We start from the raw sequence: 25633 nt of genomic DNA, 5'->3' as shown, positions 1-25633 counted from the left end.
GTGCAAAATTTTATTGATTTATCTGTTGTCGTTTAGGAAATATTAAACCGGTCCGGGACTTTTGGGACAGTCTGTATATAAGGATAAAAGAGGATGTTTGTATATATATATTTGTTTGTTTGTTTGGCAGTGATAAACTCAGACACCGCTGAACCGATTGCCACGAAACTTGGTACATACGTGTAGAATGTCATGGAATAGGTTTATACACCATCAATTTCGTGATCCGTCCAATCGGCTCCGCCCCAGTGGCTCTGGAGTTTCCCATGTTAACCTTATGAGAAATGGAATTAATGAATCTTAACAGCTGTATCAATTAAAACAAGTTGGTTCTGTTCTATGATGTTCAAAGTTACACTGATTACCAACAGGGTGCAGCACTATTATTTCTTTTACATTTATGACAACAGCTAATTTGCAACCAAAAGGTGAGTGAGCGTAGCGAACGAGCTCCAACCCAAAGGTGAGTGAGCGTAGCGAACGAACTTCAACCAGAACGTGATTGAGCCATGCGAACGAGATCATCTTGAAAATTAAGAAGTTAAACGGGGCAAAGCCCGCGGGATTATAAATAGTCAAAGGCAAGACAACGTCTGCCGGGTTCAGCTAGTTATTTATAAGGATAATATGTGCTCACCTTCAATCAGCATAACCAACTTCGAACGAGTTTTGCTGCAACTATTGCGATAGTGTTTTTTGTTTACTTATTATAACTATCAACAGACAGTGCAATTTATAGAGATGTAAATACATAATAAAAAACTAAAACACTGAAACAAACAAAGCAAAACAAGCTATAAGCCTATTGCCAAAATGTGTTGTCAACATCCACACGCATCTATCTATCTATCAATGCAAATAGTCCACATGCTGGTTAGGTTATGCTTTCTAACAAATAAAGAACAATAATCAATGACTTTCACAACTAAAAACTTAGATGTCATATAAAAAATCTATAAATATTTGTCAAAGTTAAAACAAAGTTATAGTACAACAATACATTAAAACATATTAAAAGAAATACTTTAGAGTGATAACATCCTCAAATACTTTGCTTTAGTACTAACGCTATTTTTCCTAATTTCTTTACTTTTAAGTTTCTCTATGCCAGACTAAATGTTATTATAGATTCAATTACAGTGAAGTATGGTTACTGTCATTATTATTATTATAAGTCATAAGTCATTTATTTGGTCAGATTTACATAAATGCATTGGCTAAGTCAAAAATTACATTAATAATACAATCTGTCGTAAAAATACAATGTCTTATTATAAATTAACTTTTAAAACCAAACAACGTTTAACAATTCATAAACAAAGTACACCATATGCCCATGACTTTATCAAACTTATCACCATATCGTAAACTATGTGTCCTATTTTTATATTTAATTCACGTGGATATGAAGTTGGTCGTCAGAATCATGCACTTGCTGAAACTAGTTTGTACTGTATATGGACATGGATTGTTAGCATACAAAAATGCTTTCATAGACTGCATAAATAAGTTTGTGTACAACGAACAAAGAACAGAAATAAAAATCAGGTTTTAGGGTTTTGCTTGATACTGCTTAAAGTATGCTTAACAGAGTCATAAAGTTCCGAGACGTTTAAAAATATATTTTGTTTAGAAGTGTAGACATCCTTGTTTCCCTTGCCACTATTATTAAAGGATGATAGAGGTAAGAATAGTATAAAAACTAGACGCTGTTTCTATATTTTCAATTTGTTAATCACATGATCATAACGTTGATAGTTTGAATATGTTTATGACTAATAATCATATTTCAAAAATGCTAAGATCACAATTTTCAACGGAATTACTGTATGTTGAATTAAAATAAAAATGCTGTGTTTGGCGCACCTTCAAAACATCAAAACAAGTAATCCCCCCCCCCCCATAAAAGGGCATCTACATTTACACAGGTAAAAAGGACAATATTGTATATTAAATAAGCAGATTAAAACTTAAAAATTGTATAAAAATGTGTACACATATACAATACTCCAGTACGAATTTATAAAATAGCAAAAGATCTTTTTCCTTTCTTATAATATATCCTTCTGCAAACCTAACAACAGATCATATGAAGTTACAAAATGAAATATTAAGCAATTACTGTACACCGTATATTTGTTTGTCGAGGATTTTTTATCCACCTACGTCCAACCTGGTAAGATATGTATAACGGAAACTATATAGGTTAAAGCTAAAACAACAATGAACAAACTAATATTGTTTCCTGTAGTATAGTGGTCCCATAACATTCAGTTAACCAGTACAATTGTAACCCACGTACACCAGAGAGACATTCCGAATTGATTAGGATTCGCTTTATAGATCAAAATTACTACAAACCGATATTACGCCTGCTTTACCAGAACATATTTACATTCTCCTATCAAAGAGCTTTTAAATTAATTTTAATGTGTATTATTAAATTGGCTTTTGAAAATCACTGCAGTGGACATTAATTTAAATATACATTATGGGATTAAAACAACGGCTGGTCTTTCCTCCACACATTACTATGATCCGTTTTTCCCTATTTTAGAATTTTAGAGAGGAAAAACCTGCAGGAGGCGCAACAGCGATTTCAAACTGGATGTCTCGTGATAAAAAATTAAAATTTTTTATTGTTATGATTTTTTTCAGCCGAAACTTTTATGTTTCTACGCAATATACAGACATCTCTGTATTTTTATGATTGTAATATAGATTGTTGTGTTTTTCAACAGTTCCTTAAACTGGGTAACCTTTTCCGTTTCGTATAGCTGCACACTACAAGTCCTTGTTTCATTAGTGAAGCAATGTACAAAATCTGCTGATGACTTTGTAACAAAGTAAAGTATTTAGGGAGGAAAGATTTACCTTCTGTTATGAAACGGCTTGGGAGCTTAAACACGTTTACAACTTCCTTGATTGAGTATCTTTAGCCTCAACCTTTTGGCGAACATTTTTTTGTTATTAACTATAAATTATATTAATTTGTATGCTATGATTAACACAAATTCATAAATGAAACTGTATGTTTCGTGCCTCTGAAATTGATTCCCTTATTAAATATTTTTCAGCCGATCCTGATTTATGGAAGAGACACTTAAGTTTTTAATTGTATGGCCTTAATTGGTTGGTCGTAGAGGGATTGTGCTTACGATTTCACGTATACATTATTGAAGCCTATGTTCAGATGTATGTACTGACACACTGATTGATATGCATGTATGTGTCTTATTGGGATAACATATTGATTCAGATTTTATTTTACATTCTTTTTGTTGAAACTTTAGTCAACTGAGTTCATTTGGCAATTGAGGTTCTAATTTTTACACTGTTATGCATTATATTTATTTTGCATTATTCTACTACGGATTAAGTTCAGAAATATCCAATAGACAACATTTTTACTTATTTAATTCATTTATTTCTCACCTCGCCGAATTTTTCGTATACACTGCAGTGCCTAATTTACCTCTTTAGCTTCAAGCTATTTGAGAGGAAAACTTAATTCCATTGCATGAACATATATTACAAATATATTTAATATTATATTTAACATATTCACGTGATATTATATTTAATATAATTTACAAATACATAATATTAAAGCATTTCTTGTGTTTTTAAATAATGAAACATATTCCTAAACAGTTGTATTTGAATAGACATAGATCTTTTTATATTTGTTATGTTAATATTTTTTTATTAATGTAAGTAATATGAGTGTATTATTATGGAAGTAGTTATGGGTCGGGCTGGTAGCTCCGGGGTAAAACCAGGGGCCGTCAAAGCCATAGTCACCCAGTTCCACATTTATGTCAGTTTATTTTATAGTAAAAATACAGTACATTTCATGCACAATAAATATATGTAATGAGAATAGTCATGAAACAACGAGTTATACATGTTTTTTACTTCTTAGATAAATCAATAATTTATACACTTTAAAGAAAGATATCTTTTAGTATTTCTCACTAATCCACATAACATATTTTTGTGCTTAATCCTTCAAAATCATTTACTGGTCAAATGTCATGCAACCCTGTAACACTATTCAGTACTTATGATTTCACATAAAAACTCACAAACTACTGCACCTTTTTATGCTCTCAACTTCATTATTCAAATGGGTTAACGCAATCATCGGTTATAAATTGGGCGATTACTAACCCTTTAGGGACACTCCACGGTTAAAACCATTAAACCCTTTTAAGACCTCGTTCGTTGAAAAGGTCGACTTTGATTTACTTCCCATTGTTTTCCCAAGTTAAAAGGTTCTCAGTGTAAAGTGAGTTTTAAAGAAACTGTGTTTTCTGTTCATGTTTAAAGTAATAGGAACTACAATTTAAATTATATTAAAGCATTTTATTTTCCGAATCACCGAAAAGCTTTATATCCAATAAAAATCAATTAGTATGTGTCCTTCATTTTAAAATATATAAAATAAAATATATTCGTAGTAGATTCCATTCCACTCTCATTCGATGTTCATTATCAATACATTAAAGATACTACATAATATATATTACTATTGGACTGAGAAATAGTCAAACAGAGGAAAAGCAAATTGTCAATTTGAAGTTAGTCTGCATGTCAGTGGTGCGACCGGTTACCAGTAGGCCTACTTTCAATAGTGGTAGGTTAGTTGCGTCTCTGCTAACACCACTAATCCGGGTCCCTTAAGGTAGGTTAGTTGCGCCTTGGTAGCTTGAACAATAGATCTATAGAAATTGTGAGCAATGCAGCGTACGAAAAAGCCAGTCAAACGAAATAATCCCTACAAAGATGGGAATTCTGAATGAGTTAAAAGTTGAAGTGGCATGATGTGCTAGTTGTAGCGATTTCTCTACTTTTGCACCAAAGCTGATGCATGCAGATATTTTTGTTCACGGATCTTAAACAGTAAGTGCATTTTGAATTCAGTATGTACCATTAACCATGTATGGTCAGCCACTTGTCATGTGAAACCACAATCTTAAAAATAAAAAATTCACACTTCTCCAGTTGCTGAGTGTCAAATGCGTAACTGTTAAAATACTACAAATTAAGCTGATTTTTTTACTTTCTCAGCATCTTGTAACAAATTCAAAATATAAAACAAGATCTAATAACACCTTAAACTGCACTCAAAAATTCATGTTTCAAAAATCTAATATTTTATAATTTTTTTATGCCCTTCCTAATGATCTCAGAATGAAATTGGCTATCGTAAATTTACGAGTCAATTCAAAGAGTTGTTGATTTGTACTGTGTTTACAAGATAACAATGCAACATGTTTATTTTACTTTGGATATTTAGCTTCAATATGTTCAATATTCATTATACACCAGCTTTTAGTGAGTCTCTTACGATTGTTATTTAAGTGTAACCTACCTTTGTCAACTTAAGAGCGCAACAAACCAACCACCCTTTAAATGTTTGAAAGTTTTTTCGTGTGTGCGTGTATGTAACGGGGGGGGGGGGGGGGTACTAATCAAACGTTTCAGGGACTACATAGTCTATATAATAAAAGTTTCTATGTAACATCACTTTTTGTCCTACTTAATCGGTTTTCTCGATTGAAATTTCATTTTAAAGCTAATGATACAGCGCACCTGCAAATGGTAACGAAAACGGCAATTTCTTTAAGGACTTCGCCTCCCGTTACGTTTAAATTATTTCTATAGTTCATTTTCAAAGATCCAGTGTTGCTGACAAACTTTCTGTAAAACGGTTTATATATGAACTGTAATCTGACAGCTGATGCTTCAGTTGAATCAGATTGAAAACTATAATAATGAATTTTAAATAGGCTACTTTTTTATAATTGCAACCCGATTGAGATGGGTCAATCACTCTGCAGTCTTTGTAGTGTAGATGACGATGATAAAGAATCCCCTTATATTTGAAAAATTTGGGGTTATTGCATTATTATTTTTACCTTGAAAATAAATTTTGAACTCTATTAAAATGCGCAGTTTTCAAAGTAGTTTAGTTACTTTAATTTTCATCATCAAAACACAATACTTGTTAGATTAAGAGAATAACACAAAATTAAAATAAAATAAGATAAGCAGAACACAAGTGTTTTTATTAATTCTATCTTATAGTGGAAAAAATATCACTGACTTATAATGAATACATTTTACTAATTGGATTTTGTGTCAATAATTTTATTTAAATAAAAACATTGAGAAGTTGCATAATTCTAAAGCCATTCTGTTGGATTAAGTCTTGAAAGGTTTTAAAAGGCTTTACAGGATTTAAAGGGCTGTGTTCGTGAGTCTTCAATGTTTATGGCGAACTCCTTGAAACTTCTTGAATGAGCAGTACGAATTTTATTAAAAGTGTACTTAAAACTGGTTAATTTATTAAAGTTAGTTACCTTACAAATTAGGTCTTATTATACTACTAAGTGATCGTTTGAAAAGCTATTTGTAAAAACAGGGTAGTAATAATGGGTTTACTTCTTTATACAACTGATCGGCACAATAACTACACATTTGTCCAAATCATCTGCCAAATGAACTAAAGGGGTAAAAAATGTGATTTGAAATCAAATCGATGGTTTAAAACATTGTGTTCAAAACATAGTGATCACAGTTTACACCGTGGTTGGCAAATTATAATGTTTGGCATGTACGAGTATAAATAGTATGATAGGGACCAAGGTACCAAGGACCAGTCATAAATCGAGTGTAGAGTCCCAAAGTAGCCATAAAGAGAGCTTCGTTGTCCATACTTCACACAGAGTTACGGCAGATATATTTTATTGAGAACACGTTCAGTTTACAAATATGGGGTTAAATTGTAGGATTGGTAATTTGACTAAATATTGGGTTTAATTGCAATCCCAATATTTAGTCTTCGTGTATTAAAATATTTATTTTGTTGTAATTGTTTACGAACTATTAAACGATTAAATAGGGAACCCAATATAGCCCAGGCACTTTAGGTAACAAAATAGAACAAATTAATAACTAGCAGATTTTTGGTGTCACATATCAACAAATAAAAAAATAGCTAAGATAAGTTAATAACGTTTACTGCACATTTCAGAAAAGTACAGATCAGTTTCTTGGGGCGAATTTCAACCCGTCCAAAATTAAGCATATTCTTTGCCTACATACAATCTTTCTTGTAACTACGATCCCGCATCAACATCTTCATCATCCTACAGAGATGTGGGAGGTCCATTGGCGCAGCCTCCAAAACAGCGGCTACACATGGCAGAACAAGTTGAGTTTAGATGCTTCTTCTCTTGATAAACAATCTGTCAATGGATGAACAGATGAGTCATATACTAATTTTCTAATGTCTTCCCTAATAATCTGGGCAGCCTCTTCAACTATTTTCTTGCGCTTGGTCTCCAAATCCGTGATTCTATTAGCGTTCCATGACCCCCGTAATATTTTGTGAGAGTATCACTCAACGTTACAACTGTTACATTTCCCCTTCCCACCTAAGTCGAAAATTTAATTTCCTCCCCAAAATGCTCGGACAGCTTCCTAACTAAGTATTATGAACTGTAAATTTCATTTCCTCATAAAAATTCTTCCATTTTTTCTAATAGCTCAGTGACGCTAAACTGGGATTCGTCGTTATTTTCAATGTCACAACATAATTTTAAAAATGCATCTCTTATAGTGACGTCTTCCGGTCTACCTACACCTTTTTCTGATGGGTTTCTAAAAAATTTTGAATAACAGTCACGGCAATGCTTTGCTTGGGCGGCTACTAAATCTCCAACACCGGCTATTCAGGATAAAATCAACTGACCCCATTCATCTTTACGTTCTATAGCAGGTTTCTTGGCGGAGTTAAATATTTGTAGGGTATGCACTTCATGCACAACCTTTCTTTTTTTTTGTGGTAGCTGTGTACTGGCACAGTTCAAGGCATCTTTGCCACAAAACAAACAGTGAACTTTAATGTCAAACAACGAATAGATGCTTGAACGAGAGAGAGAGACGACTAGGGCCCTCCTCTGCTTCCGAACAGGACGAATCAGATGACTGACGCTGCGACGCAATTAGCTGCAGCAATGGACGATGGTCGTGTATACTACGTTTGACACTTTTCATGGACCTTTAAGGATGTTTTACCTTCCTAAATATGTCGAACGTTGTCCCCACGCTCTTCACTGGCATGTAAAAGAGCAGGAATACCTCGGGTGACGACATTTTGTCAGGTTCCCTGCTTCGAGAAGGCTCTCTCCACACAAGATGCAGCTTTCCATGACACCAAGCGAAAAATGCGTAGCTTCAAAACTGTATTTTAATTCAAGTCCATTTATTATGAAGTTTGTGTGAAAGAATAGACTTAAGTGATGATCCACGCCATTTTCCACTTGCCAACAATCACAACACCTATATAAAGCAAAAATGTTCTATTACTTATTCACATCACATATTGTAAATTAAATATTCTACCACGAGTCTTCTAAAACAACTTCAATCATAATTACGTTTTTAGCGAATTTCCCCTATAGGGAATAAGCTATTACCGTAGTACTCATGGTAAGCAAAAAAATGGGCAAAAATTGGTTTTTTCCATTTTTGACCCTAAAAACTTAAAATTTAGCATTTTCTCTCCAAAACATTTTGAAGCGCTTAAAATAACAAATAATTTAGTATATTGAAGCGTTATTATGCGCCTAATGGTTACGGAGAAAATTCCAAAAAACTGTAAATTTAAAATTCCAATGTTATTCTTATGGAGAATAAGTAAACTGTTGTAGTTTGCTTGTTTATGATCATATTTTGATCAAATTTGGAAAATGGATTCATTTCATTCTAAACTATAAACATTAAAAAAAAAAACTTTTTACCCTCCCTGATGCAGCAAACCTAAGTACCATGTTATTTAAATAAACAATAATTGTGATATTTTTAAGGAGACATTTTATTGTAAATCCAAATCAGGAAAATGGAAATTTGCTTAGTCTGCAGGTTTGCTTCGGTGGGGGTATTTTACGTATAAAGCTGTGTACGTACATAATAACAGGTGTGAAAGCATTGTTGGGCAATCATTTTTTTTTCAGAGCTGCCAACCCAAAATATCCAAACTTAAATTTTTCAACATCCTGTAGTTTTTATGATTTATTTTTTCGTATCCATGGATATGTGGGTTTTTAATATTATTATTTACTAGCATTCTTTATGTGAGTTTATTTATTAATTAGACCAGTTTAAGTTAATAAATGAGAAATTAAATAGTCAAAAATGCGCGAAGGACTCATACGCTGCGGTTCGGTGCTCTTAACTTTACATCTATATTTTAGTCTAACTATGCCCATCCAAAATCACACTAATGGTTTATACTCGTCTAATTGTTTCCTTGATTTTAAAATTTTCTTGAATATATTTTAGGACAAATAACAAATAATAAGTTGGGGTAGTAGCTGTCAAAAACTGAAATTCTCAGCAAAAACGCTTTAAATAACCTAAAATTTACTATGAAAATTAAAATATATAAAATAAAACGCCCTAAAGTGCTATGAATTATTGTTGCGATGATTATTTAGCATGACTACTTTCATTCTGAACGATTTAAGACTAAAACCACTAAAATTGGTGACATTGGTGTCACTCAATAAATATTTTTGTATTTTTACGTCACTTAGACCCTTTCTAGCCCTTTACTGGGTGAGGCAAGCGGAGGAAGTGAGAGGAACTTTCAGAAAATACTTACCTAATGACATACTAACACAACACCAAAAATCAGCTAGTTATTAATTTGTTCTATTTTAGGGCATTATTTTTTCTAAAATTCCTGGGCTAATAGTAACTTGTGTTACTAGCAAACTTGAAAATACAGAGATCTTACAAAATAGTGGATTTGAATCAACAAATTTTACTGCACCTCATTATTCCACTAAATAATAAACTGTATCAGCAAAATGACACATCATACTTTCTCTTATTAGCTTGTCAACAACCCTTATCACAGGTGGAGTGATATTTTAACTGTGATATTTTATGGGGAAATCAAAGGTTGAAATAACTTTTGAAGCGCAATTTTTACAGTAATGGGGGTTATACATTTTTATTTAAGAGTTGGAAGGAATATAACAAACTAAATTAGAATCATAATCGGTTGATCAGTTTATGTTAAAATCAGATTTCACATTGTTCTATGGGCCGTTATGGGAAAACCATACTACTAGGTTAATTATATGTGTCAGTAACAGTCTGACCATTATTGTCCAATAGTTTGGATGGATGGATGGATGTTTGTGAACAGTAAACGCGAAAAATACTGGTCGGGTTGGGCTGAAATTTGGTGTGATGATAACTCAAATCCCCGATAAACATATCAGTCTAGCTCCGTCCGCCGAGCTGATAAGACGCTCCGAGTACATCGCTCTCGCCTGCTACACGCGTGTTCCTGCTCGTACCGCCACACGTGACATACGTTGTTTGCAGTTGTGTTAATGATTATATCATACATTAGCATTTAAAAATGACGTCTGACTGTGGCATCTGCGGTAAATCGTGTGATGGTGATGAGGAACAGAAAGTGAAGTGCGCTGGAAGTTGCGAGAAGTTTTTTCATGCTCGCTGCATGAAAAAACTTGGAAACTTGGATCCAAAAACTCGCTTCATTGAAAAAAAACTCACATTCTTTTTTTTTCATGCTCGATGCATCGTACTTGGATGCATCCAAGACGACGTCGTTGGCACTAAGACGCGTTCGTTTAGAGACTGGAAGTGTAAACAGTGTCGAGAGGTCGTCACTACTACCAATGAGCTTCTCAAGGTTTTACAAGAGTTTAAAGCTCAAATGTTTGATGAACTAAAAACTACTAGAAATGAGATCACCGATTTAACAGACGCTATGCAGTTTATGTCAAACAAGATGGATGAATCTACGAACTTAATGAAAAATATAAAAGAAGAACTTGCATCGATGAAGAAAGAAAATGAACACCTTCGCAGTGACAATGCCGCCCTGAACAAAGAGGTAACCTCCCTCAAGAGCAAGGTCCGTGCACTCGAGCAATACTCCAGGAAGAACAACGTGGAAGTCAGCGGAATCCCTGAAACACCAAATGAGGACGTCATGAGCTTGGTGAAGGACGTCGGCACTGCCCTAGGAGTGGAGATCCAGGAGGGTGACATTTCGGTGGCTCATCGAGTTCCATCCTACAAGAAGGATCGTCCGCCGCCTCTCATCATCCAGTTCTCCAGGAGGGTAACCCGAGACACTTTGCTGCATGAGTTTAGGGATAGGAAGAAGTTAAATGCTCGTCAGATAAATCCAGCCTTTCCAGAAAAATCCGTGTACGTGAACGAACATTTGGCTCCTGAAAACAAGTTGTTCTTGAAGGATATGAAGACGAAGTGTAAGGACATTGGCTACCAGTATGCTTGGTGTAGGGATGGAAAGTTCTTTGTCCGTAAGTGTGAGAATGATCGGTGCATCAGGATCGAGTCATGCGAGGATATAAACAATCTCAAGTAAGCATGCAAGTAATTTATAACTGTTGTCATTCCTTTAATTCCTTGTTATATATTTTTTACAGAGAGCTTTATTTTAATGTTGCATTGTTAATAATTATTGTTAAGTTTCATAGATATTTCTTCATTTTTAAATCAGTATTACTAAAGATCATATTTATTTATCTATTATATTTATTCATATTAATACTAGTCATTTTAATTTCAAAGCAAGATTCTAGTTTACTGTTCCATGTTAAAAGTTGTTAAGTTTGATGGATATTTATTTATTGTTAAATCTGTATTACAAAAGATTTTATTTACAAATGTATTTATTATTTATTTATTATCTATTTATTAATATTATTAATAGTTTTTGCAAAGAATATGAATACCTAATATGAATCAGAATTTGAATGAAGAGTTAATAATGACTCAGTCTGAGTTACAAGTGTTTTTTGATCGTGCAAATAATATTAATAACTATAACTTAATCTATGCTAATATCAGAAGTATGAGAAAAAATTTTAATTCTTTTGTTGCTGAAATAAGTAGTTTGAAACAAAAAATTCACTTGATTGTCCTCAGTGAAATTTGGATTGGTAGCGATGAGATAAATTTATATGCAATACCTGGTTACAATCTTTTCGCTAACTGCAACAATACTTACAGAGCAGGTGGTGTTTTATGTTTTGTTGATAACTCGATAGATTGTAAACAAATCACGTTATCTTGTAATATGTTATCAGCTGATGTTCTCGTACTAGATGTTAAATTGAACAAATCATATTTTAAGCTAGTCTGTTCATATAGATTACAACACGTGCATGAGAACTCTTTTTTGCTTGAACTTTCTGAACTTGTTTCTGAATTAAAAAACAACGTTATATTTATTGGAGATATAAATATTAACCTACTGGAGGAAAATGCAGTAACTCATGCTTACAATAGTACGTTAAATAATAATGGTTTTATATCTTTAATAAGCAAGCCAACCAGGATAACATTGAATTCGAAGACGCTCATTGACCATATATTTGTTAGAAATAGATTTATAAATGATTTAATCTGTGATGTTTTTGATCTAGGTATAACTGATCACTGTGTTTTAGGATTAAAGTTTAATAGATGTTCAGACAGAATTAATGATAGGCCTAATTGTCATGATAAAATACCAAGTAGGATCACAATAGACTATGATGTGGTTAAAAATAAAATACAAAGCATGGATTGGAAAGAGGTTTATGCCGAAAATGATGTAAATAAATGTTACGATAAGTTCCATGAAATCTTAACTAGTGTCATAAATGATAGTAATAGAATAGTTAATGTAGATTGTAAACTAAGGAAAGCCAAGTTATTGAGTCCTTGGATTACATTAAAGCTTCTAAGAAAAATAAATAAACGGAAAAAACTTTACAAAATTTCTAAAAAAAGGCCTTACGACATGGGATTTATAAATTATTTTAACAGGTTCTCTGCAAATTTAAAATTTGAAATCGATTTTGTAAAAAATGAATACTATTCAAAAAAATTAGAAAACTGTAAAGGTGATGTTTCCCAACAATGGAAAATAATAAATAATTTAACTGGGGGCAGCAAAGTAAAATGCATTGACCGGATTGAACTTGATGATGGGAAAACGATAACGGAACCTCAATCCATTGCTCAAGAAATCAACAGACATCTTATCTCTGTACAGTCAGGTCAACAAGGTACAATCCCTACCGAACCACTTCCTACTCATGTCTACAATGATTCCTTCTTCATAGTTCCTACCACAGTTGATGAAGTCAAGACAGTTGTCTATAGTTTGAAAAACAAAAAATCCACAGGTTTTGACCAGATTAATGTGAGTTTATTGAAACATATAATTGATGACATTGCGCCCGTTTTGGTCCACATAATAAATAATAGTTTTGTTAAAGGTGTTTTCCCAGAAAGTTTAAAGCTAAGTTCAGTTGTTCCTATATTGAAAAAACCAAATTCATTACGATTAGATAACCTCAGACCAATTAGCCTTCTTTCTGTTTTTTCTAAATTGATTGAAAAATTAATGTTATTAAGATTGACAAATTTTCTGAACAAATTACATTTTTTTAGCCATAAGCAGTTTGGATTTATAAAAGGCAGATCAACGGAAAGTGCATTATTAACTGTGACAGAGTTAATATTTAATGGCTTTAATTCAAATAAAAAAACCACAGGTCTCTTCATAGATTTCAAAAAAGCGTTTGACATGGTCAACCATGAGATTCTTATCAATAAGCTAGAGGCTGCAGGAATTAGAGGCATAGCTTTAAATTGGTTTCGTAGTTTTATTACAGGAAGAAAGCAGCAAGTTAAAATCAACAACAACATTAGCGATTCACTCATTGTTCAGACGGGTGTTCCCCAAGGGTCAACGACCTCTGCAACCCTGTTCCTAATATTCATTAACGATCTTCTTGAACTTGATTTTAAAGGAAATATAAATGCTTTTGCAGACGACATTGCTCTTTTTTACACTCAAAATGATACTGTTCTCCTTTCAGATTCAATCAACTACGATCTTTTATTACTCAGAAAATGGTGCTCCATAAACAAAATGCAAGTAAATGTTAGTAAGACAAAATATGTTAATTTTGACTTCTTTGGTTTTGACACCCCTTCTCCTTTAATTTTTCATTCCCCTACCTGCAATATCCACTTATGTACCTGCCAACCATTAGAAAAAGTTAAATCGATTAAATACTTGGGAGTTTTGCTTGATGAAAAACTAACTTTTGAACACCATATTTTAGAACTACACTCAAAATTAAGATCACAAATTAGAAAATTCTATTTTCTACGAAATTTTTGTAACACTTCACTTTTACGAACACTTTATTTTGCATTGATAAATTCAAGATTACAATATGCCTTGCCTTTCTGGGGAGGTACTTACAAAACATTATTAGAGAAGATTAGAACAACTCAAAATTTTTTCTTGCGAATAGTTCTCAAAAAACCTAAACGAACTAGCTCTTTTCCATTATACCAACAGTTATGCATTCTACCAGTTCAACATCTTTTTATTTTTAAAGTCCTGAGATTGTTCTTCATCCGGAGCGGAAACAGAGAAAATATAATTCCAAATCGTCCTTACAGTACAAGAAGTTTTGCAAATAAATCTATCAAATTACCCAAAGTAAACAAAACTTTTTTCAGACATTCATTTCAATACTTGGGTCCAAAATTTTACAATCAGCTTCCGCTTCATATTAAAAATACAACAAATTTCAAACACTTTTGTAAAAGAACAATCACTTGGCTTAGTTCTCAACAGGATGTAGGTTATCTTGCCAACTCTTTGGTATAAGATTGTGTTACTGTTACCTTATTTTATGTGTATTTTGTTAACACTTTCTTAGTCTAAGTTTTGCCCAGATGTTACAGCAGGCGGATAAAATATTTGTCATCTGATGCTAGGCTCAACAATTTATTATTTATTATGTATGATTAACCTTTTAACTGGCCACACTACTTGAAAAAGTGACCAGTTTACATTTCTCAACAATTATTATGTTTGTAAAGTGTTTTGTATTATGGGAAATAAATTCATTTATTCATTTATTCATTTATTCATATAGACGCATTCTTATCTCAAAAATACTTTCCGGCTCCGCCCCAGTGGCTCTGTAATTTCCCATGTTAATAGTATGTAGTACTATCCTATACTATAAGTATCCTATACTATAATACGAGCTAAGTCTGTTTGTTTGTAATATCTCAAAATCAAGCGAGAAGGATTTTTAATAAATTTTGGAATTAGGGACTTATTGTCCTAAAAATGTGATTGATAACAGCCACTACCTCAGGAAAATTCGTATTTCAGTACATAACTCTTTTCAAAATTTCTAAATTTAACATTGGCTTTATGAGTTGCTAAGTAACTGCGTTGGTTGAACAAAATAACAAGGAAAAAGTAAACAAAATACTTGTAACATGTGTTTACAACAAGACATCCACAGTAGCCTATACTAAAAAATTTAAAATTTCTAAATTTAACATTGGCTTTATGAGTTGCTAAGTAACTGCGTTGGTTGAACAAAATAACAAGGAAAAAGTAAACAAAATACTTGTAACATTTGTTTACAACAAGACATCCACAGTAGCCTATACAAAAAAATAAAAAATACAGTAAAAAGGGAAAACATCAGTTGTGACTATTGAGCAAAGATTACACTGAATATTACTCGACATAGGGGAGAATAGAGTGTTTTGTATTGGTGACGTTTGAGTGCACTGGTGTCAACTCAATGTTTTACTCTTATTTAAGTTTATATTTGAAAATATTTATTCACTCTTTTATTGTTTACACAATTTGGACAGCTGTATTCAGTTGAATTAATATTAAAGGTAATTGTATTACATTAATCTTTATTGTAGGCAATATATGCTTGAATCGGACTTATCTGTCTTCAGCTAATCCATCATATGATAGTATTTTTGAGAGTATACTAATGTTGAAGTTTTGCTTATACTTAATAAAAGATTTAATTTAGTACCAAGAAATTAATCACACCTCTTTATAATATTTATAATTTTTGTATTTCTCAATTATTTTTTTTGTAATGGTTACGATACAAATTAGTAACATATACATGTTATAAATATTTTCTTAAGCACGTTGTTAAGTTATAATAATGAATAGACTATTCAAGTAAAGTAATATTGTCTACTCTAACATTCTTATTCTTATTTTTATTTCTTTACACTGGAATATAAAACAACTACAGCTTGAGACTGGAAGTGATAGCTAGGCACAATACGTAGCTACAAAGACAAACTGAACCTCATTTATTACTAGCTGAGAATAAAGAAACCTAGAATGTATCTTCTTTTTACTTTAGCAAAATCCGAGGGAAAATTAGTCCATTTGGTCTATTTTGTCTTTTAATATAATTATTTTGCATAGAATGATAAACTGGAAAATTCCAACTAATTAACTAAATAGTTCATTGTGTGATGTGGAATTTACAAGTTAATTAAAACCTTAGTTCAAAAAAGTACATTATTAAAGTAGGAATGGCAGAAGTCAAAGGCAAAGAGATAAGGTACAAGCTGTCAATAATTACAAACGTATTAAATTGAAACAACTAGTTGACCCGCGTGAGCCATTCACACTCCTCAAATCCCACTTAATTGAAGTCGGTACATAAAATCATAGATTAAAGGGGAATCTATGATAAAATACAGTAATACTGCATATTTAGTGTGTAGTTGTTTTAAGTATGGGTCCTTACTTCAGGAATAGATGTGGGTTTACATTTTAGATAATTAATATGTTTGAAGTAATAATACAGCCATATACGATTTTTGTGTTGATGAATAGTGTTCACTGAAAATGTGCATCCTTGACAAAATCACAAATCACTGAACGTGTAAACCAACGGGGTCTGGTACGTACAATCCTTCCTTCGTTAGAGTCTGTCTATGTGCCTTATTTTAAGTCATGGTGTTAGTGCGCTGATGGCTGTTTTCAAAGGTGAAAGGCTGGTTGGTTGGTTATGAAATTAATTGAATGCGTTTAAAGTTATCAGTGGGAATTTGAAATGAAAAATACTTCTTTCATTGTGTTGAGTTCTTTGGTTAATCTGAATTGTAATATTACAAACACAGTAAACGGACAGAAATGATGTTAATAGTTCGGAACACACAATGTATTTAATTGAATTTACATACATAGAATTTAGAAACACGTAACAATTAAATATGTGCCGACTGTATCATTGAAGGAATGTAATATAAAAATTACTGAAGGAGGACGCGGTGTGCGTAAGTTTCATTTAAACACTGAATGTTACCCTAATAAAACATCCCCAAGCCCTGACGGGACAAGGAAATGGGTTTTTAGAAAGTTACTTACAAATTTGGGGGAGCTCTAACACGTGGCAAAGGTAACTTTTACGGGAAATTCTTTCTTAGTCAGTTTGCAAGGATTGCGGCCTATTGAGTAGTATGACAGTTTGACTGGAGTCAGCCAACTTGGCTTTGATAGGTGCCCAAGTGAGCAACAACCAATCTTGGACCCTGCTTATAGATTTCTCATCAACACGATAAAATAGAGTTCATTTTAGCATGGGTTTATGAGGTTACAAACCTAAAGGGCTTTATGAGTTAAAAAACTCTAATGGATACAACAGAGCATTTTACGTTCCTTGGTAAAGAAAGAACTCTAATAAAAACTTATATAAACCGTTTCCTGTCGGTAACAAATTCGACACAGAATAACAGTTCATTGAAACCTGTAATAAAGAAAAGATAAGAGGTGATATTTGAAGACAGGATTTTTAAATATACATCGCATGGTTGGTAGGCATGCCAAAATGAAGGCTATGTCATAAATAAATATAAAAGCTAAAGAATCCATGCAGTACTTACTTTTGAGTTGTTCTTGTTGAGACTTCTTTATAGTGATAATCTGATTTCATCTCAGGGGCTATTTATCGCAGAAAGCTCAGACTAAGTAGCCTATATGTTGGTGGTCATTGATGAACTAAAAACAAATTACTCGCATTTGAGAAGTAAATATTCGTTTGTTTTGATTAATTAAAATCACATGTTTCGGCTGATCGAATAACGTTAATAAACATTACAAGTCTAAATTACTTTCAGAATAATAGATCGTTTTTACGAAAAACTACAGAAAAATCACATAGGCTTAAAGTGGTTATTGTTGTGTTTAGTGTAAATGTATCTGTGTGTTTGTGCATTGTATAAAAAACTATAAATTTTTATAAAAAAAATAATAAAATGAGATATTTGTATATATTTCCGGTGTAGTGGGTAAAAAAAGTTTTAAAATGACAACTAATTTATGGAAATTGGTGAAGAATTTAAGAAGGCCTACCAACAAAAAAGTACTTAAGAAATTGTATAGATTTTTATTTAAAAATATTAGTTGTGCTAAATATTATTAAGAAAAAATAAACAAGGAAGTTTCTTAAAAATTGTAATTTTTCCATTTCCTAATTACATATTTACATAATTGTGCATTACATCGTTATTAGGTGATTGAAAAGGTTTTAAAGTTAAGAAACATGTTTTAATTATACCTTGAAAGGCAATAAATGGGGTTTAAAAGAAGGATCATAATTATATAAAAAGGTTTTCTAAAATAAAATTGACAACTGTTAAAAATTTTCAATTACAATTGAACCTATTCGCGTATTTCAACCCAAATATGAATGAAGGATAAGTAGTGTGGAATGTGTAATGATCAGTGTAGCTTTGTTATTTACTAAGATCAGCTGTTTCATAATTCAGCATTATTTATTTAAAGCCCAATGATCAGGATCATACTAACGATTATTAAAATTAGTCTTCGATCCGCTGGATTAATAGTGAGAATTTGATGTATATTCTAAAATTCCCGTTAATATACAGTAGTTGTATCTTTAACTTTAAAAATACTGTAAATCTAAAGGTGGCAGAATTTCCATTTCTGAATTTTGACATCAAAAATGTTTGTGAACACTTACGCACATTTCCGTAGCGCCAACGAGCAGTTTTGATAAGCGGGCCAGCTTTTGTCAGAACAGCTTAGGCTAGGGCCACACTTGGCGACTTTGTCGCGGCGACTTATTTTAACGCGATTTTGTCGCGACGTCGCCAAGTGTGGCCCCAGCCTAAAGCTGTCATGTTAGGGCTGTGTGAAATATTAGAGATGATGTATATTATTGTTTTACCCAAACTTGATCCATTTTATCAGTAAATGTTGCTGTTGAAAATACAGTAACACTACTTGGTATTTTATTAGTTGTCATTACATTAGTTGTATTTATTGGTTGTCATTACATTAAGCAGAGTATGTGGATGTTTAGAGTTTTAGTATTTTTATATTTCTAGTGTGTTTTGATAATACAAATTGTAATAATAATAATAATAATAATAATAATGTAAATATGTAAATAATAATAATTGACTGTGTAAAAAGTATAAACCAGGCTCCTGCACACTAGAACCCGAGTTACGTGCATGGACGTCACAACTAAGGAACCAACCGCGAACTCTAAAAGTTGAGTTGGACAATTAAGTTGAAGAATAACATTAAAAGGCGAATTGAAAGTAGTAATTGTAAATTTACAAAAAAATATATATACAGGGTGTTCAAAAATGGTGGGGACATATTTAACCTAGATATTCCTTGTGTCAAAATAAAGAAAAAATCAAGTATAAACTTTTTTTCCAAAATCGCTTTTTTAACCAGATATCCTCCATTTTGTATTTTTTACATAAACATTTTTATATTTTCCACCGATCTTTACAAAACTTGGTATGTATGTTATGGTAGAAGAGACCCGTGTTAAAAAAAAAATTTCATCTCAATTTAACCTAAAACTTTAAAATGGCGGCCATTAAAAAATTTTAAACTTAAATTACTCGAAAATGGGTGGTTTTATCAAAGAATATCAAACACACTTTTATTTAGCATTTTTATTTATCTGTCAAACGATACCAAATTCAAAAATATCAAACGAGAAATAGCTGAAATATTACGATTTTTTGTCATAAAATGGGGCAAATCTGACTAGCTACTGCCTTATTCAGGGTACTGGATTTTTATCCCCCTGGAATTTCACCCCCTGGGCAAACGTGACGTCACAAACCAGGGGGTAAAACCGTCGGATTAAACGCAGAATTAAACGTATATTTCTACGGTTGTGAATTTAATCAGAACACATCAAATTATAAAATCCTAGAGTGTACGGGCCGGAATTTTACCCCCTTCATGAGGTCAGCTCAAAATATACGGCCCGGATTTTTACCCCCGGAATTTTACCCCCTGGCCACATATATAAATTTGTGAGAATGGTTAATTATCTTCATTAGGTTTTAATTGAGTAGTAATCATTTTATTGTTAAGTAGCCTATCTTAATTTATTTGTAACATCAACTAATCGAACAGTTTTTAATTGTAATTTTTAAATTCGAGTATCAGAATTCGATCATTGAAGCCAACTGTTGATCATCATATATGGGCATAACTAACAAATAAATATTAGTAAATATTGATTTACTATTATAATTAAAATAATTTATTAATAGATTATTATAAATAAAAGAACTAAATAAAGATAGGCTACTTAATAATAAAATGTTTACAATTAAATGAAAAAAAAAATAAGACAATCATTCTAAATAATCTCTATATCCGGCCAGGGAGTAAAATTCCGGGGAGTAAAAATCCGTGGAAAAAATTCCGGGGGTAAAAATCCGGCCCGTACATCTTCAGTTGTCTAAACGCTAGTTATATGGACAGGGGGTAAAATTCTGGTTTTTATTGCTAATCTAATTAATCACGCTCTGTCTATTTTCATTAGACTTCCAAATCCGCGGGGGTAAAATTCCGGCCGCGAACAAACTTTTGAGCGCTCAGGTTACTACGTCATAGTGACGTCAGCTTTGCCCAGGGGATAAAATTCCAGGGGGATAAAATTCCGGGGACCTCCTTATTCTACCCCATTTTACAATTAAAAATCGTAATACTTCAGCTATTTCTCGTTCGATCTTTTTAAACTTGATATCGTTTGATAGATAAATAACAATGCTAAATAAAAGTGTTTTTGACATTTTTTCATGAAACCAGACATTTTCGAGAAATTTAAGTTTTAAAATTTTAAATGGCCGCCATTTTGAAATTTTAGGTTGAATTGAGATGAACTTTTTTTTCTAACACGGGTCTCTTCTACCACAACATACATACCAAGTTTCATAAAGATCGGTTGAAAATATTAAAAGATAAAAATGTTTATATAACAAATACAAATGGCGGATATCTGGTTAACGAAGCGATTTTGGAAAAATGTTATTCTTGATTTTCTCTTTATTTTGACCCAAGGAATCACTAGGTAAAATATGTTCTCACCTTTTTTGAAAATCCTGCATTATGTTGAATTAAATGAATGTTATGTTCATTATGTCTTAAATGATCTGTGTTAGGTACATTTCTTTACACAGCATAAAAGTAAGATTGTATTTAGTTTCTTTTCAGATACGAGTGACGTGAGATTACTTTTTAGCGAATTTCCCTTTAGTCAAGTAATCGCTAAAGTAAGAAGTAGCTATTACCGTAGGTGGCACGGTAAGACCTAGACCCGGGACCGATTTACTTTTTCATTTTGATGTCCCCAGAGGCCAAAATCGTTAAAATTTTTATATATGTATATATATATAGACATATAGACGTGAACGCTATAACTTGAGTAATTTTTGTCCGATTTTGATGAAATTTGGTTTAAATGTGTAAAGCGGGATAAACTTGAATGAGTTCACGAACCAGCACGATCGGACCATGGGAACGGGGCTTTACGGGGGGTTTTATGGGGTAAAAATTGTTTTTTCTCACTTTTGACCCTCAAAACACAAAATTTCCCAATTTCTTTTTAGACCTTTTTAAAGAGCTTAAAAAAACAAATAATTTAGTATATAAAAGTATTTTTGTTCGAATATTAGTAACGGAGAAAATTAAAAAAAAATTTAAATTTAAAATTCCCATGTTATTCTTATGGAGAATATTGTCAAATGTTGTAGTTTGCTTGTTTATGAATATATTTTGATCAAACTTGGCAAATTTATTTATTTTGTACTAAGCTATCAATATTTTACTCAAAAACACACTTTATTAGTTTCCTTGTAGCAGCAAACCTAGGTACTCGTTAAACCTAATGTTATTAAAATATATTTAACTGAAAATCAATTCAGACAAATGGAATTTCACTTAGTCGGCAGGTTTGCTGCGGCGGGGGTATTTTATTCTTTAAATTATGTTTTCCTTCATAGCCATACGCTGTCTATAAGCATTTCTTTATCGACGGATCAGTAATTCAGGTTGTGACAGTTACGATTTTGAATTTCAAAAATATCGTAGGTCTTAAGGTATTCAGGCCTAAGAAGAGTATTATATTGTAGACTTACAGGCTGGAGGTAATGCAGGAAAAGCGGAGAGCCTGAATGAGCTCGGAGTGATGGTTTATTAAATTGATTCAAAGGAACTCGAGAGTTGCGGGTTTTAAAAAGATCTTTTGTGTTGCAACACTTTGATTAGTTTTAAATTTTCAAAACAAACCCTTATACTTTCTCCACAAAATTGGGAGGAGAAATTGTTATCACTATTTATCTATTTAGGCCTACCATACATAATTTACGTACATAGTATTAATACTTAAGTAATTTTCATTTAAAGTTTACAATGGTTTAGTTTTAAATAATAGTAAAAATGCAAATGTAATACATTCATATCCATTTCATAATAAAGCTATCTATATAATTTTTTTAATTTTTTATCGTCTTAATTTGGTCTAAATTTACACTTTTGTTGTTACAAAACACCAAATTCAAAAAGGTATATTCACTCTTTTGTCGTACAGTTGTTGTAAAACAGTGACCAACATAACAACAACACGTATATTTGGACAATAATGAAAAATATCTGTTACGATTTTATTAAACACTGCTGATAATTTTTCCCTTTTTGCTCAATGGCTAATCAACTGCATAGTTGTCAATTGTCATCGTTCCAGAAAATGTAGTTATTCCCTAGTCCTGACAATTAAAGTTAAATTGTTATAGAACGTAATGTTCTGTTTGCAAACATTGTCTTTATCGATTAGTTAAGCCACAATCACTTTAAAATATAATCATCCAATTAAGCATTCCCAAAGAGCTAAAAAACATAGAAGGACATAAATTTAGGGCTGAATTTCATTAGCAATACAAGATTGATTAAACGACTAAATTCACGCTGTGGCTACCCCACTTCAACTCAGCAATATTGGTTCTAGTGATAGCCAGCCGGGATTGGTTACATGACTACCACCATGCTGTGGCTACCCCACTTCAACTCAGAAATATGAATTCTAGTGATAGCCAGCCGTGATTAGTTACGTGACTACATCACCCTTGCTTTGGCTACCCAACTTCAAATCAGCAATATTGGTTCTAGTGATTGCCAGCCGTGATTGGTTACGTGACTACATCACCCTTGCTTTGGCTACCCAACTTCAAATCAGTAATATTGGTTCTAGTGATTGCCAGCCGTGATTGGTTACGTGACTACCACCATGCTGTGGCTACCCCACTTCAACTCAGCAATATTGGTTCTAGTGATAGTCAGCCGTGATTGGTTTCATGACTCCCACCTTGCTTTGGCTACCCCACTTCAACTCAGCAATATTGGTTCTAGTGATAGCCAGCCGTGATTAGTTACGTGACTACCACCTTGCTTTGGCTACCCAACTTAAAATCAGCAATATTGGTTGTGGTGATTGCCAGCCGTGATTGATTACGTGATTACCACACTGCTGTGGCTACCCCACTTCAACTCAGCAATATTGATTCGAGTGATAGCCAGCCGTGATTAGTTACGCGACTACCACCATGTTGTGGCTACCCCACTTCCACTCAGCGATATTGGTTCTAGTGATAGCCAGCCGTGATTAGTTACGTGAATACCACCTTGCTTTGGCTACCCAACTTCAAATCAACAATATTAGTTCTGGTGATTGCCAGCCGTGATTAGTTAGGTGACTACCACCATGCTGTGGCTACCCGACTTCAAATCAGCAATATTGGTTCTAGTGATTGCCAGCCGTTATTAGTTACGTGACTACCACTATGTTGTGGCTACCTCACTTCAACTCAGCAATATTGGTTCTAGTGATAGCCAGCTGTGATTAGTTACGTGACTACCACCATGCTGTTGCTACCCCACTTCCACTCAGCAATATTGGTTCTAGTGATAGCCAGCAGTGATTAGTTACGTGACTACCACCTTGCTTTGGCTACCCCACTTCAACTCAGAATTATTGATTCTAGTGATTGCCAGCCGTGATAAGTTACGTGACTACCACCATGTTGTGGCAACCCCACTTCAACTCAGCAATATTGGTTCTTGTGATAGCCAGCCGTGATTGGTTCCCTTGACTACCACCATGTTGTGGCTACCCCACTTTAACTCAGCAATATTGGTTCTAGTGATAGCCAGCCGTGATTAGTTACGTGACTACAGTAGATATAATATACGGGTTTAAAGTCACTTGGGGCACGTTTTCCCATAAGAAATAACATGGGATCATTTTTTGGCCACTAAAACCAAAAATCCTGATCTTTTGCCTAAATATCCCTATAAAATTGTCAAACCTTATTTCTTACTTATTCCCCATAAATATATTCGATATTAAGCTAAAAAAGCTATTTCTTATATTTATTGACCCTTACAAGTGTAAATGTAGAGTAGAGGCAATATAGGGGTTTAACGCCACTTTAGGCACGTTTTCCCCATAAGAATAACATGGTGAGCTTTTTTTGACCACTTTTTTAAAAATCCAGCTCTCGGCCTATACAAGCCTATATAAATGTTCAATACCATTGTATAACTTCATTACTATTTCAAATCCACATGCATTCACATGTATATTCTCAAAATCATCAACTTGACAGTGCGAGGTTTGTACGCGAACTCGGGCGCGCTCCCGGCTCATGTCGCGCTCCCTTGGACATCCTTAGTGGAAATCCACGAGTTCTGGCTACTTGGGAACCCAAGCCATTTGACATACAATAAATCACCCTTCCTTCTAATTACCTTCTCTACCAAATACATGTCTTTATACTTGGTCTTTAACAACTCCTCTGTATAGAAGCCTCCCCTGATTATATTACCATTTTCATCTTTCAAGATATAAGTCACAGGCTTTGTATTCTTTACTTCTGCTATTGTAAATAGCTCCCCTGTCCAATTCGGGGTATATCCTTTACTAAAAACATGTTTATACTTGGAAATTCTCACACTATCACCTACCTTATATCTTGGCTTTTTAACTTGCACTACTTTAGAAGTCCTTTCATGCAACCTCTCATGCACATATTTACTGTTCTTAATATTCACTTGGTTAGGCTTCATTCCTATAGATCTATGCACCTTATTATTATATTTTCGAATTAACTTTGGAAGTAAATCCAACCATTTATAACTCCCCTGAGCACTAAATTCCCTATATAACCAATTCTTTAAAGTTCTCTGAAACCTCTCCACAATTGCAGCCTTAGTTGTAGAAAATGTGTGATAGTGATTAATATTTAATTGTTTCATTAGTTTGCTAAAATATTGATTAAAAAATTCTTTTCCATTGTCAGATTGAATGTTTTTAACCCCCTTTGGTAGAATGGTTTTAATGGCTTCTGTAAC

Source organism: Macrosteles quadrilineatus, unplaced genomic scaffold (genome assembly GCF_028750875.1).
Source record: "Macrosteles quadrilineatus isolate MER2022 unplaced genomic scaffold, UCM_ALF_1.0 Scaffold_2__2_contigs__length_208266976, whole genome shotgun sequence".
NCBI classification, from domain to species: domain Eukaryota; kingdom Metazoa; phylum Arthropoda; class Insecta; order Hemiptera; family Cicadellidae; genus Macrosteles; species Macrosteles quadrilineatus.
This window is presented reverse-complemented; position numbering follows the sequence as displayed.